At 52.3% G+C, this 15,676-nt stretch overlaps 1 protein-coding gene across 2 annotated transcripts in view; it reads right to left on the minus strand.

The window, feature by feature from the left end:
• The window catches only part of Actn4 (actinin alpha 4), a 69,850-nt gene that overhangs the window by 42,698 nt on the left and 11,476 nt on the right, over window positions 1–15,676 (minus strand). The gene's annotated exons all lie outside the window — the stretch shown is intronic.

Here is a 15,676-nt window from a genome sequence, read left to right on the forward strand (position 1 = left end):
AATTTAGGAAACTGAAGCAGGAGGATCACAAGTTCAAGGCCAGCCTCAGCAACTTAGAGAGGTCAAAAGCAACTTAATGAGACCCTGTCTCATAAAAAGGGCTGGGGATGTGGATCAGTGGTTAAGGCCCTCTAGTACTGGGGAGTACCACCCCCCTCTCCCCACACACTCAAAAGCAACCACTGTGTCCTGAGTTAGGACAATGGCAGGAACACGAACAGGAGGCAGGAATGAAGAATGGCAGGAGGAAAGCTTGGGCTCTGAGAGATGCTTGAGAAAAGCAAATAAGGAAAACTTGGGGTCTGTCACAGGATGAGGAGCCAAAGTCGAACGGGGTATGGAGAACCCAGAAAGAGGGACTGGGACCAATAAACTTGAAGTATGTGCTGAGTGGTGGCACGTATGAGGACACTGCGGTCTGCAGCTCATTAAAAGGGCATTTGCTCAGCACGTGTTCATTCTGCCACTCATTCAGCCGTGTCCTGAACTCCTACTATGTGTTGGAGCTGAAGACAAGCTTCCTCCAAGAAAGATGTGCATGTCTGATGGGGAGGCTGTGGGTCAACACAGGCCGCAGCGGTCAGGACTGCATGTGGGAGCAGCCTGCCAAGAAGGATGCTCACGGCCAGAGGAGGGGTGGACAAAGGCCCCCACAGATGAGGATGTTAGGAGGTGGGGAAAGAGGATTCAGGGAGAGGAGACGAGAAGGAGGAGCTGTAGAAGCAGAAGAGATGTCAAGGAAGCTAAGGGGTGTTTTTGTTTTCCCTCCAGACATGGTCAAAAGCAGTAAATGTCACTGTGGGGTATGTTAAAGAGACACACAGTCACTGGGCATGGTGGTGCCAGCCTGCCATCCCAGCAGCTCAGGAGGCTTGGGCAGGAAGATCGAGAGCTCAAAGCCAGCCTTGGCAAAAAGCGAGGTGCTAAGGAACTCAGTGAGACCCTGTCTTTAAACAGGGCTGGGGATGCGGCTCATGGTCAAATGCCCAGGAATTCAATCCCTGGTACTAAAAAAAAAAAAAAAAAAAAATGCACCACCTACAGGCTGGGGGTGCAGCTCAGTGCAGACACTTACACAGCACACACAAGGCTGGGTTTCACTCCCAGTATCACAAAAAATGAAAACAAAACAAACAACAAAACACAAAAATGCCCTTATCTACTCAGAGAAGCATGTGTGACGTCTGGGAGGAGTGTGCGGGGAGAAGCTGATGAAACGAGCCTGGCAGGATGTGGACGGTCACTGATGCTAGTGACGGGGACCTAACAGCCATCTCTCTCCGTCATGAGTATTTCACAAGAGTGTGCATGCACGTTCATGAGTGTGCACGTGTGTTTGCGTGTGGTTTTCATGTACCCTGCACTATAGAGAGGCTGCCAAGAGGGAGGCCGGGGCGCCACCCTTAGCACACAACTATGAAGGTGGAAAGTGGGGGCCTCGAGAGACATCTGGCCTCAGCGGACCTGTGGGGGCTGAGAGGTAAGAAAATGGGATCCCAAGCAGAGGCTTTCACATTTTACAAGCACACCAAAGCCCAAGTCCAAGCACAGTTCTTCCCAGGGTGTGATCTGGCTGGTGGCCACACAGCCCACTTCTATTAGAGGAAGACTCAGCTGCTCCCAGGTAAACGCTGCACTTCCCACCTTCAAATCCCCGTGGAGTTCCCTGTGTTTTCCTCCCGCATTATCCAGCAGAGGCCAAGGTCGCTGGGGCAAAGCTGCACCCTTTTCAAAGGTGCACTGGAGTACACCCACTATCACCACTGAACAAGCCACCTCTTTCTCCTCTCCTACAGAACAAGGTGGCATTTAAAAGGACAGACAGTCTCAGGTTTTGTCTCCCAAACAGAGCAGAGGTCCCAGGGGCAAGGAACAGAGTGGCTGGTTCCCCAGAACCAGTCACCAATGACAGTGAAGGAGGCGTGGAGGGACATGGGAGACAAAGCCCAAACCTGAGCAGAATAGCAGGGAGAAAGGACAGCAGTGTTGTCCTGGGCCCCACGGCCCGGAAAGAGCGGAGGAGCAATCAGATTCTGCTCGGCCACACCTTGGGCCTTCTCCCTTTCATGGTATTGACTTCTCTGCCAATGTCCCATAAATAACAATGGTCACCAACACAGCCCAGACGGCACTGTAAGTCTAGCACCCCAGCTCGACCAATGGGGACCCACGGGCTGCCCCAGGACACAGCAAGTCAGGTTTCAGGAAGGGGCCAGCCAGAGAAGCCACAGGGCTGGCTTAAGGTTCCAGCTCTCCCCAGGAACCAAGCGCTTCACTGTTCCTTCTGCTGGGTGTTGGTTTTCCCTGGAGGTGGCGATTTCTTTTCTATTCCTGTCTTCTCTCCTTCTTTCCTTTCCTTTTCCTTTTCTCTTTTTTTGGGGGAGTGGGTGGGTGGATACGTAGGACTGGGCCCAGGAGTCCACCACTGAGCTACCTCCCTAACCTTTTTTATTTTTTGAGACAGGATCTGACCTCAAACTCGCAATCCTCCTGCCTCAGCCTCCCGAGCTGCTGGGATTACAGGCGTGCGCCTCCACCCCGGCTTCCTCATCATTTTTTAGACATCATTTCTCGCCTTGCTACATGCAGGGTGGCCATGCCCCACATTTCCAGTCTCCTTTTAACTCTAACTACCCTTTGGTCTCCATCCTCCATGAGACTGTGGGGCCCCTGCCTGGGACAAGATGTTTGACAAGTACAGGAGCATAAACAGCCAGTGAGACAGGCAAAATGCACCTGCCACTCTTCTGTCCATCTCTTGATGGACACTGGAACAGCCACTTGGTTTGGTGTTAAGGGTACAGACTGATGGAGAACCCATGGTCTGTGGGCACTGCCGCCATCACCATCCAGGCCCAGCTCACCTTGGCAGGCCTGTCATACGTACCCCATCTAAAAGCTGATCATACTGTGTGCACTCTGACAGGTCCTACGAAGTCCTCCCTAGAACCAGTGTGACAGCCAGCTGTCCTTGCAGAGTTCTGAAGCAGTTCTGAACCTGCCAATTCTCTGACAAACAGGATTCCTTCCTAGTAAGCAGAGCGGGGAGACACCACTGCCACCTGGAGAGCTGGGGAGTTGCTGTTAGTTCATCTTAATTTGTTCAAATATTTGCTGAGCTACATGTTCACATGTTCATCAGGTATGCCGTGACAAGGGAAGCCCCTGTCCGCAGAAAGGATATGTGACTAAAATGCAGGTGACCATCATTTTTTTCCTTCTTTCTCTCTCTCTCACACATGAACATGCATGCACACTCTTGTAGAATATTCATGAAAGAGAATATTCTAGGTTCCCGTCACCAGCATCAGTGACCATGGACATCCTGCCGGGCTCGTTTCATCAGCTTCTCTGCACATTCCTCCCAGACGTCACACATGCTTCTCTGAGTAGATAAGGGCATTTTTGGTTTTTGTTTTGTTTTGTTTAAAACTTTTTCCTTTTATGCAGAAATCGCTACCTCTAGGTTTGGTATGGTCGTGTGTGCCTGTAATCATAGTGACTTGGGAGGCTGAGATAGGAGGATCGCTAATTTGAAGCCAGGTTGGGCAACCTAACAAGACCCTGTCTCAAAATAAGAAAGAAAAAGGGCTAGGAATGCAGCGCAATATAGCTCAGGGGTACAGTGCCCCAGGCTTCAATCCCCAGAACTGCCAAAAAAAGGGGCGGTGGGGGGAATGTTGAGGATCTGGGTGGGGGTGTGGAGGGGGAACAAGCAGGGGCAGAGGCCGGCATGACGGCCCCAGGCAAGAAAGAGCAGGCTACAGAGGCAGCTGTGTGCCTGAGACCAGAGGGAACAGACCCTGCAGGGCTCAGGGACGAGGGCCAGGGATGTCCCCTGTAATTTCAAACAAGATGCTGCTTGGCTCCATGTGCAGAATGGGCTGGAGGGGGCCGGGGGTGCAAACCAGCACTGGCACCTGGTCCACAGGGGTTCTCCACTGGTGTCAGAACCTGAGCCTGGCTATGCTCTTGCAAAAGGGCAATAAGGCTGCTTCAGGAGAACTGGTGGGACCTCAGGGCTTCCTCAGAGGAGAAGCTACACTAGGGCCCTTCTGGGCTGTCTGTGATAAAGGGCAGAGGGCTGCCTGTCACCTCTGACATAGGGCTGCGGAGGCCCTGCCTGGTGGAAGGCTTCCCAGAGGGAAGAACACATGTGGCTTCTACAGGGTAAGTCATAGTTCATCGACACTCACATGCACCCTGGGGCCCAGAGGCCTCCCTCAGCGCAGTCTGCATCCCACTCTCAGGACCTGCACGGCATGAGACGCTGGCCTCTCCCATGAAGCCTCCTGCCCAGCAACAGCAAGAGCAGGCCCCCGGCCAAGGGGCTCCACCATCAAGTCTCAGCTGATCAAGCAGAGATGGCTGCTTCTTTCAAGGAACTGCACTGCTGGGAGCCCGACCCCTGACATGCTCAGTGCTTCCTCATCGAGCAGTTGGACTGTCTGAAACTCAAAGCGCAGGTGACTTCCTCTCTATTGCCTCAGTTCTTTGGCTGAAGTTTCCTAGTTGAAGAGAGGTTCCCTGACCCACAAGACCCCAACCAGTAACCCCTACTGGGACTCCAGCTCCCACGGGACAGGGCCCCATAAAGACTCCATCCATCAGCCCGGGGCTGGGAGCACAGCTCAGGAGCGGACTGCAAGCCTAGCACCCCCGAGGCCCCTGTTCAATCCCCAGTGCTGCAGAACACAGAACAAAAGACTCCATCCTTCCAGATCCCGACCACCTGTGGTGGGGCATTACTGGCCCTGTGGAAACTGAGGCTTCCCTGCCTAGGGACCCTTGAGCAGTAAGGAGCGGCGCCAAGAAGAGAATCGGATTCTCTCCAGCTTCATGGCGTGTGTTCATGAGAAACCAACAGGCAGCAGCTCACAGCCTGACAATACCTTGGATCATCTAGGACGGGTCAAGGGTGGACCCTGATTGGCCCATCTGTTTACTGAGGGACCCCTGCTGCCAGGCCTGCACCCTCTAGCTAGGAGGCCTCTTGCTTGGGTGATGAAGAGCTGGGCCCACCTGGCTGACCTTTCACCAGGACACCTGTCAGCCAAAGTGCACATGATCACAACTCAACTTGGACTTGAGCCCTTCCGATAGCTGTCAGCCCCGAAGAACGCAGCTCAAGGTGTTCAGGAGAGCCTCTCCTTGAGAGAGTCCTGGGCTTATGAAAAGTAACAAAGTCAAGAAGGCAGCACCCAAGTCAGGTAGGCCACGCTCTCACCATCTGCTTTTCAGACCAGAATTAATTCTTCGGCTGGTTTCAGACCTTCAATTTCAAAAATATCCAGTTTGTGCTTGTCTACAAAGGAATGTGACTGGGCACCTCCCACCAGCAACACAGAAAACAACTCCCACTGCCATCACCTGCTGGAGACCAAGCCACAGACAGGCAGGCCCAAGGCGGGCCTGGCCAGAGAGTGAGGCCGACTCTCCGGCGTCTCGCCACAGTTCAAACTGGCCTCCAGACGCCTCAGTGGACCAAAAAAACTGGCACCCCACGGGCTACCGAGGCTGAGACACCGCAACCTCCCTCTCCTCACCCTGTCCCATCCCACAGGACCTGATGCCATCCCTGCCTGAATTCTCAGAATCACTAGAAGCCCCTGAATTTTAATCTGAGCCATGAAGTGAGAGGGAAGGACAGCCAACGGCTCCATCCCGAAATGGAAAAGTACCTAAAAGGGGGAGAGTCCAGTTCAAGTCTTGTTTCCATCATTTACAGGCTGAGCACCTGGGGCAAGACAAGAAACCTCTCTGAGCCTCAGTTCCCTCTCCCGTAAGGAGAGGCAAAGTGCCCAGTTGGTGGAGCTCGGCTGAGGCAGCAGCCGGGATGATTCTGGGCTTCTCCGCTGTTACGCACAGTGATGGGAGCACAGGGAGTTATCTGTGGACTCAGTGCTTTCTTGTTGCACCCAAAACACAACCCTAGATCCCGCAGGAGATGCATTTTGGCTGCTGTCACCTCTCTAACCCCACACTGCCCTGTCCACTTGCTCCTGAGTGCTGGGCATGTGGTGTCATTTTATTTGTCTCCTCTCATACCCCCCAGGGGCTCCTGCCTGGAGCAATCTTCCCCCTCCCAAGCTGGTTCCTTCTTGCCACCCTCCAGTTTATTTGATGGTAACCACCCCAGATAGGGCATCCCAACAGCGCTATCCAGCTCACACTGTGTCCCCACAGCCCCTGCTGCAGGGCTCTGCTCTTTTCCTTCATGGATGAGATCACATCTGAGCCAGGTGTAGTGGCACACACCTGTGATCCCTGCGACTCAGGAGGCAAGGGGCAGGAGGGGTCCAAGGACAGCCTAGGCAACTTGGCAAGACACTGTCTCAAAATAAAGAGGGTTGAGGATGTAGCTCAGTGGAACCCTGGAGTTCGACCCCTGTACAGGGTGGGGAAAGTCAGTTCTGAACTCTCTGCCTATGTGAGGTTTCCCTGGTGGTGGTGGTTGAATGCCTCCCTCCCCCACTAAGGCTGCAAGCTCCACGAGGACAGGAAGGGGGACCATTGTGTTCACATCTCTTTCCCCAGCACCTTGTGTGTTGTACATAAAGGATAAACACTCAATGAACACTGAGCAGACCACCTCACCACCAGACCATCAGCCATGCCATGCCAGGGTCGACTATTAGGGGATGGTGAGGGGCTTCCTCTCCTGTCAATCTGCTGCCCCGCCTCTCCCTTTCTGCATACATTCTGAATCCACCAAGAAGGACGCCACCCAAGAAATAGAACCTTGCATAACAAATACAGCTCCATTGCCCACACAGCTGGCAGCAAAGCCCTCTGAGAAGTCCCTGCACTCGGATCCCTACCCATGGAGAACTAGAAACTTTCTCACCCTAATAGCCGAAGCGCAGCGGAATGGTGTGACGGGCAGCAGGGTGAGGACGTCCCCCCTGCCCAGCTGCTCTTCTGGCCGCAGAGCCCTTTCCCTTGCTGAGAGTTTCCATCCACGGATAGGCAGTGAGCAATGCAAAGCATCACAACCATTTTTCCTCCAGCTATTTCTAGGCACATAAATAACATCTGAGGACTCAAGGCCAGCCTGAGAAAACAATCGAGCAGGAAATGCTCCAACCAGTGCAAAGGCAACGCGGCCCAAAAAAGCCGAAAGTTGAGGGTGAAGTCTTTATGGAGAGTTTCCTGGCTTTTCCCAGGCAGACAGCTCCAAATGCAAAGTTTGATAAGAACCATGAAGGACCATGGGGCACTAATTCAATCAGCAGGGGACTCCATTAGAGCTTGGGGGCGGGGTTTCTCAGGGTCAACTCCCCCCCTCCCCAGTCAACAAATTGACTGCACACCCACTATGTCCCATTTTCCTGAAATCCATCAACTCTCTCATTAGAGAGAAATGCTGTGTTTGGGCTTTTCCACACACAAAAGATCTTACCATTGATCTTTTTCACAAAACCTGTACTGCCAACATCTTCCAGAAGTCAAATTTAGGCGACAAATCCTAAAGAAGTATTTCTGTACATCTGCCACTTGGGTGCAGGTTTTGAAGTGGCAGTTCATTTTGAAGGTTGGCACGATCCACCAGGTTATTGTGCGTTCAGAATAGCTGCCTTTGGACCAAAGTGTTGCTTTCGGCCATCTAAAACAAACAAACGCAAAACCTTCCCACTATTCTAGTTCATGGAAACATGGAGCCAGATCCTAAAAATATGTTTGTGGCGAGAGGAATTTTGAGGAGCCAACTCAATTATCTAAGGTAACAGGAAGGGGGTGGTGGAGGTAGGAAAACATGAGGCACAGACGAGGCAAGCCCCTCCCACCCGCTCCCCCACCCCTTGCCCGGGAGCTGTCACTAAGGAGAAAAGAAAATGGATTCTCTCCCTCCCAGTAAGAGGATTAAGCAGCAGCACTTCAATCAAGAAACCAAAGGAGAGGCAGAGACAGAACCAAGACCCTGAGAGGTCAGAGGTCACAGATGGGGAGCTCCTGGAGCCCCATTTTGCATAGCCTGCAGGGGTGTTTTCTTTTGGCTTTTGCTGATTTTCAATTGAATCAATGATGCCATAAAACTCTAGATTTCTAGCTTCTTAGAAACTAAAGTCCCAGGTCCCCATTCCCACCTGGCCACAGTCAGCTGGGGCTGTCTGGGGCTATCAGGCTGCGTCACTGGCTTCTGTCACTTGCTCTGTGATAATCCAGGACCACAGTTTATCAGTCCCAGAAGAAAACCAGGGGCACCTACTTATGTTCATTCCCCTCACAACTGCCCAAATGACAGGACCACCTGGCCCGAGTAACAAGGTACAAGCCAGGTTGTGGCCACCCCTGTCCCCACAGTTCCAGAGAAAGGACTGCGGACAGAGCTGCCCTGGTTCAGCCTCTACTTGAACCTCCCACAGGTGGCCTGAAATCCCAGGTGGGAGTGGGATCACTGACTGCCAGGAATGGCAACCCCAAATTTCCCAGGGGACCTAGGACACGTTCTTTCCTGGCACCCTAGCCAAAAGAGGGGGCTGAGAGGCTGGGATGGGGCAAACGAGGAGAAAGGTGTGGTCAGGAAAATGTTGAAAACACCAGATATACTGGCTCTGGGAGCCCTGAGGAGATGAGCCCCTTCAGCTGCCCACACTTCCCAACTGGTGCTCCGTGAATAGCTGTTTCCACCTGATCTTCCTGGTTGGAAGGCTCTGCAGTTTCCGCACATTGAGGGGGAACCTGGGATTCTCGGCTGGCCTCCAGGGCCTCGCCCTCCTGCCCAGCTCTGCTTCAGGCTTCTCATGGGCCCAAAGAACCAAACCCCAGGGCTGCAACCATGATGGAGTCGCCCTCGGTACTGTCACCAGTCCATCAAAAAATGGTGCTAATCTCATGGACTTCTTGAGACCACACTGGGCTCAATTTCCTGGCAGTTACCACAAAATGTGGTTCCAACTGCACCAAGGCAACTACTCAAACAAGCAGCAGCTCATATCTAAGGGCAACCATCTTCCTTGGTAATGGATGTGGCTTCTGCCACTCATACCCACCCAATTCTTCTCCAGCTCCTTCCTGGCTGGCGAATATACACACACACACACCCGAGTAAGATCAGCAATCCTGCGACTTCAAGGCTCACCCCTCCCTGACCATCCTCGCCAAACCAGACTGGGCCAACAGTTTTCATTGTGGAAATTCTAGCAATGCCACTGATGGAGGACACCTGCAAACTCAGGCCTCCTTGGCCCAGGTGAAGCATCCTTCTTGTCTAGATCCATCACTCCTTTCCAGCCACAGGTCCCAAGCCAGGAAGAAGGAAAAGGCTGGGATCCCAAGGTGACTTCTCAGCAGTGGAGAGCCCAGGACACCACACACCACAAACTCTTCGCTGAGGACCAACCCGGAGGAATGTAGCCCTGAACATTTGAGGCACCTCCCTCTCAAATCATGCTCAAAAGACCCTTTCTGAACCCAGGAAGGCAATGTCAATGAGCCTACATAAGTCAGTCGGCATGCGGTGAACCAAGGGCCACACTCACTACGTGGGGCCTTAACACTCAGCCCACTTTCATCATTTAATTCATTATCATCCCTTTCAGAATGGAACTGCTATGAGGACAAGGGTGGGGCTGGTTTTCTTTCTTGCTGTATCTCCAAGCTTAACAGTGTGGTAAATGAAAAATAAGAATATTAACAGATCAAAGGGTGTAAACCACAGGAAACGTGCGGTGGCTCTCCTGTTTAATCTTCAAGCTTCCTTCTAAGGTTGTTAGGATGTGGGGAGGGGCATGAGGAGGAGGAGGGGGCCCTGGAACTGCGTCTGGATCCTGCATTAGCATTTCTGAGGCCACTGGTTCTATCAAGACACCGAACTATGCAAAGCATGAAAGGAGACACCACATTACAGCCACATCCGGGTAATCGGCCCTGGTTTATTTGGAATTCTGAAGAACAGGCACCTCAAAAGATGTAACTCTCCCTAACCAGGCCTGGATCTTCTTATGACTGCCTTCTGCCATATAAATAGTAAGCCAGCTTGCATATTTTGCATTAATGTCTTCACGCAGGGCTGCTTTGAGTTTATTTTTGTTGCTTTCATTTTAAGACTGTGTTTATGCCTCTCTGTTAGTCTTCCAGCAAGTGGAAAAACGACAAGATACAAAGCTTGTCCTTTTTTTCAGAGATAGTCCAGACGGTTCCTTGAGGCACATGGAAAGATTAACAACTTATAGTTGCCAACTGGCTGGCAATGGGTAGTTTTCCAAACTGTTTTTTTTTTTTTTTTTTTTGTGTGTGTGTGTGTGTGTGGAAGAAGCAAATATATCAAACTAGTCCTGTGTGTCAGCTTCCATAACTTCAGCATGACGGAGTGAGCATTTACCTAGGGCCTAACTGCTACTATGCTGCCTGTGGGCCACAAATTCCACACTATGACACACAATTACCCAAAGCACTAAATGGGGGATGGCTTAGAAAAGGATGTCTCTGAAAAGCAGCAGCATTTTGAAGAGCAAGAATAGTAAGAGAGGATTTTTTTTTAACTTAGAAGAAAAGGTAAGCTGAACCTGGCTAAGACTGTTTCCAAGACACCCCTGTGACTTCTCTCCCACCCGTCTTTTCACTTGACTTGCTTCTTCTAAAGGCAGCTAAACACACACACAAACTCATTTTTTAATCCCACCAGCCCTCCTCCCCCAAGGTCAAAGGCTTGGCAGTGACAGCCTGGAACAATGACATCACCCAGGTTTGCCTCCTTGGCAGGGTCACCAATATTGTTTGCAGTGAATTTCCTGTAAAGGCCCTTAAGACAGGAAACTAGTCCTGTGCCTCAAGTCCTCCCCTGTTCTGAGCCATCCTGTCAGGTTCAAACAAAGGCTTTTTGTATTTTTCCCTTAAAAAACAACAACAAAACAACTTCCCTGCACTTTTAATGAGCACCTTAATTACAAGCTAAAGAATTAGATATATTTACGGATGACCTCATGCTTGCTGATAATTAGCAATGTGAAAGACCCAGCACGTCACTCCTAGGCCGCCGCTCCCCTCCCCCAACCTTAGGTTAATTAGGAAGCTTGACCTTCCAAAACCAGTAGACATGGCCCAGCCAGCCCCCTTCCTCCCCTAGGCCTCCTGACACAGGGGGCCTGCTCCTCCTGCCCCCAGTCCAGAATGGAAACTGCTTCAGAGAGGGCTGACTTCCTGGGATAATGATGTAGGAGGGGTGACAGGTTTCTGTGGGGCCCAGGCTCTAAGTGTTGACAAGTTTTAATTAACGCCAGGGATAATTTAACCCTGGCACAGTCAAGGGGAAGAAAACTGCTCATCTCAGAGGCGAGAAGTGTTTGGATGTGCACGGTGCCCGCCATGCCGAGGGGAGGTGGCTGGGCACAGGCTTGCACTCGCAGGGCCCACGAGGAGGAGCAGGCGGCTTGGGCTGCACTTCCCATTCATTCTTTTGCTAGAGAGGTGTCAACAGCCTGATCTGGAAAGCACAAGCCGGGTGGCCCTCCCTCAGGGTCTTGTCCGCTGCCAACAATGGGAGCTCCTGAGCGTGGCTGCCGGCTGGGCCATCAGTTGTCACTGTGCTGTAACATTTTCCAAATTTGTTGTAGGCCGGAGCCCTGTTAGGGGAGAGGCTGGGAGGCGGACATTCTCCTCATTCTTTTGCCTTATTAGGTTGTGGATTTGATTGCTTTTGAGGGGGGATAGGGGCTAAGTTGAGGAATGGCATCAGGAAGTGACCCCATGAAGGGGGGTTGTGGGAGGAAGGAGGAAAGGAGGATGGAGCTGCCAGTGAGGACGGAGGCCCGCTAGAGTCCCACGTTCAGGACGGAAAGCTGGCCACAGGCTCCTGTGCATCTCTGCCCCACTTGACAGACGTCCTGGGCAGTTATTTTGGGGTTATCGCGCGAAGCCCTTCCTGTTTCTACATCACTTAACAGCTGAAGAGAGGTGGCTGGTGCTGGGCTGCCGGCGGCTTCTAACTTGAGTGGATTTTTTTTTGCTTTGGAGGGAAGGGAACAGAAAGAAGGGGACCGGAGGAAAGAGCCCCTCAGCTGAGAGCAAAGTTAAGAAGTTGACTTACTCCCTGGTGCTGCCTGTGCCTCACCCAGTCACAAAACTGTTCAGGGCCTGAAACTCTGAAACAAGAAGCCACTTCCCAGATAATCAGGTCCAGATGGATGCAGAGGCCAGGGAAAGGGTTACAGTGTGTCACTCGCAGCCCAAGTACGTGTTGCCACTTGATGGAGGATGTTTCTTTGAAGTTGCTGGCTGGGTGTAGGCTCCAAAACTCCCTGGGGGAGAACTGCAGGAAAGCGGGTAGATGTTTGGGTTTTCCACCCGGCTGCACACTTGGGCAGGCCTTCTCCACCTCTTTGAAAAGACTGGAGCAGCAGACCCCACCTGGGTGCAGGAAGGGAGCCACTAGAATGATCACTGAGCACTAACAATGTGCCAGGCACTCTGCCAAGTACTTTGCACACATTATCTGTTTAATCCTCAGAAACACCTTTCAAAGGAAGACACTGAGGCCCAACCCCTAATACCTCCCCAGGTGGAGGAGAGGTGAGGAGCCCAGCCCCGACCCAGCCCCCTGTCCATCCCACACCACCTCACTTCTGTTCTGCTGCCACGGCCAAGTGTGGACATGAAGGTGCCAGAAGGGCCCCCCTCAGGCAAAGAACACTCTTAACACGGCCTCCTGGGGTGCAGCTGCTGGGGCCAGGAGACAGCCTGAATCCCAGTGTCATTTGAGCAGCCTGCAGTGTCTGGGGAGCAGGCTGGGTGCTACGGGCCAACCTGCCAGCTGAGCAGGCGTCTCCTCCAAAATATGGTTCATGCAAGAAAGTGACCCTGAATATTCTGCAGTTTCTCCCCCAGAATGCTCTCCCAGAATGGAGGTGAAGCAATACACTCCCCAACAATAAGCAATGAGTCCCAGGTTCTCTTCTTGAAAAATACCCACTTCCCCTAACATCTCTGCCTTTCAAAAAGGGGTCGGGGGAGAGACACCTCATAATGACTCTCAGGGAGACCCAGCCTGGAAGCCTTAATGAGGTGCAAAAGGAAATAGAAATTAACTGTGCTAATATTCTTGGGACCTCTCTCCCTAAAGTCACCCGAGCTGCAGAGAGGAGCTTAATCTATGCAATGCCAGCCACGATCACCACCCCCACCAAATCCTTCCACCGAAAGCCTACTGACCCTGGCAGGCTAAAAGATGGAGGCCAAGCTCCACTGGCTGAGTTCAGCCACTATTTCACTTGCTAGAGCTGAGCGATGCCACAGTTTTCATGCACCAACTGCGGGGGCAGGGGGGGGGGACCACACACGACACACCTGAAACCACATGGACAAAGAAAGGCAAAGCCGGGCTCTGCCCGCCTCCTTTCCCACAGGCCAGGATGCAACTCGAGGCTGTGGATTTGGGGAAAGCACACCAAGGGCACTACGTTATTTGAGCATGTGAATGAATCTTTTGTTTTTTTAAACATAGTGAAGTATTTCCTGGGATGTGAATTCTTAGGTTCCACAAGCCAGCTCCATGACATTTACCTTTAAACTAAAGCAGCACCTAGAACCCTCAATGTGGCAGGCAAAATAAACTCTTACGACAGAACGCTTCTGGGCTACCCTCACTGCAGGGACAGCACACAGCCAACTAATAGGCACATGCCTCAGAGCGCAGCCAGAGAAAACTGCCACCTGAGGAGCCTGGCCCCCCATCCCCAGCGCCATTGGTGGAAGTGACAGGACCCATGAGTGGGTTCAGATCCAGAGCCTAGGGACTTGCTATTTACAGGTTCCCAGGCATGGTGGCGAACACATGTAATCCCAGAGACTCAGGGGGCTGAGTGAGGCAAGAGGGTCACAAGTTCGAGGCCAGCCTCAGCAACTTGGCAAGCCCATCTCAAAATTTGGGGGGAAAAAAAGACATACAAAAGCACCCCGGGTTCGATCCCCAGGACCCCAAACCAACCCCAAAATAGAATAAGCATGACTCCTAACTTCTCAAACCTGAAGCTCCCAGAGACTACTGCTCACTGGGGAGGACCTTAGCAGGCTCCTCCAGAGGCAGCCAGGTCGCCAGGTTGCACCAGGGACCCTCTAACACTGCTGCTGGCAACCTGCCCACTGTCGGGGCAAATGCCCACCCCTCCTGACACTCACCTCCTTTATGAAAGTTTCCATGATTGACCCCACCGGCCCTTAGTCACCCCTTTCCTCTCCCGGGACAGGGCTAGAGTGCTGTGGCTTGTCGGTGTGACGCTTAGTGTCCTTCTGAGGTCTCATGTGGCTTTGCTCTCTCCCCAAGCACACTGAGCTCCTTGAGAGCGTGGGCCAGGTCTCCGGTTTCTCATACCCCCAAAGGCTCGGCATGGCGCTCCGCTCTGCACAGGGGCCCGGCGAGGGCTGCTGGCTGGCCCTGGCGGTCATGTTTCTACCTGAGAGCTGGACTCCAGGGCCCACGAAGCCTCCACTCAAGTTACACGAGAAGCTTGTTGGCTATAAAACACCCACCCACTCTGGTCAGTGGCTCCTCGTTCTGCTACCCAGAAGGTGTCTTCCATGCTTTCACAGTGTGACAGAGAGAGGCAGTTTCTCACACACACCCCAAAGCCTTTTGGATCTGCAGGAACGACATGGAGCAGATCCAGCTCAGCTCAAATGCATAATAGGCCACCCACCATGGAAACTGACAGCTGCGTCCCAAACATGGGGTAGGACTCAATAGAATTTGATAGATTTTCCATTTGCCGTACCCTTTTTGCCCATTCTGAATCAATTTTACAAAAGGGAAGCTTTATTTTCGTATTTAAGAGGCTAAGGATACACACACACCCCTCCTACCCCATACAGCTACTTAAAAGGTTTCGCGAGTTCTCCAGGGTCCGCTGCGGAGAGCGCAGACCTCGCCATCTCCTCTCCGGGAGGCAGCTGAGCTGGCTCTGCCATTCCAGACCCCTCACTCCCAGCCACTCCTTTCTACTCTGGGACAGGGAAGATGTTTGCTATCAGATCTCCTTGAGGGTAGGGCAGAGAGAATCCCAGCCTGTGTCCACAATATGATCCGGGAACTTAAGTTCTTGCTGGGCACTGCGTGCACAGAGGCAGGAGCATGTACTGATAGCCCCAAGCTCTCCGTCACTGCTCCTCCCTCCCCAGTAAAAAGCCACATAACTAGTTTGACAAGCTGTGCCTTCAAATGGAGAGCTATGGCCCAGTGAAAGGCCCAGTGAAATCTACCCGTTCCTGGACTGGCTTCTGAGGGACACAGAAAGCTCAGTGTCTCCGGCTGACTCGACTGAACCAGAGCCACTTAGCTCCACCAGATCAAAGGAACGAGGCAGGAACAGAGTGGATGAGCAAGGAGGTGAAGAGCCCAGTTTACGCCAGTTTAAAAAATCAGGCTTCCAGGTCTCCCCATTTTATCAAAAAACAACAAACAAAAAAGATGCTTCCTAAAGCAAGTGGCACCTCAGCAGGCAGAAATGGCCTCCTGAGGGACAGAACAGGCTAGAACTTACTCATGTGGTAAAACTCAAGCTCCGCACTACAAAGCCTTGAGGACACAGGCCGTAAAACTCCAGATTCAAAAGTCACCAGGCTTTAATCAAACACAGGTGCCTGCTGCAGCAGTGATCACAGAGATAATTGAGGCTTTTGTCTGGTTTAATGTCTTGCAGTCGCGGGGTTCCCACTTGGAAGTCTGGCCTCCTGGGGTGGGGGG

This window comes from Marmota flaviventris, chromosome 18, assembly GCF_047511675.1.
Source record: "Marmota flaviventris isolate mMarFla1 chromosome 18, mMarFla1.hap1, whole genome shotgun sequence".
In the NCBI taxonomy this organism is placed as follows: Eukaryota; Metazoa; Chordata; class Mammalia; order Rodentia; family Sciuridae; genus Marmota; species Marmota flaviventris.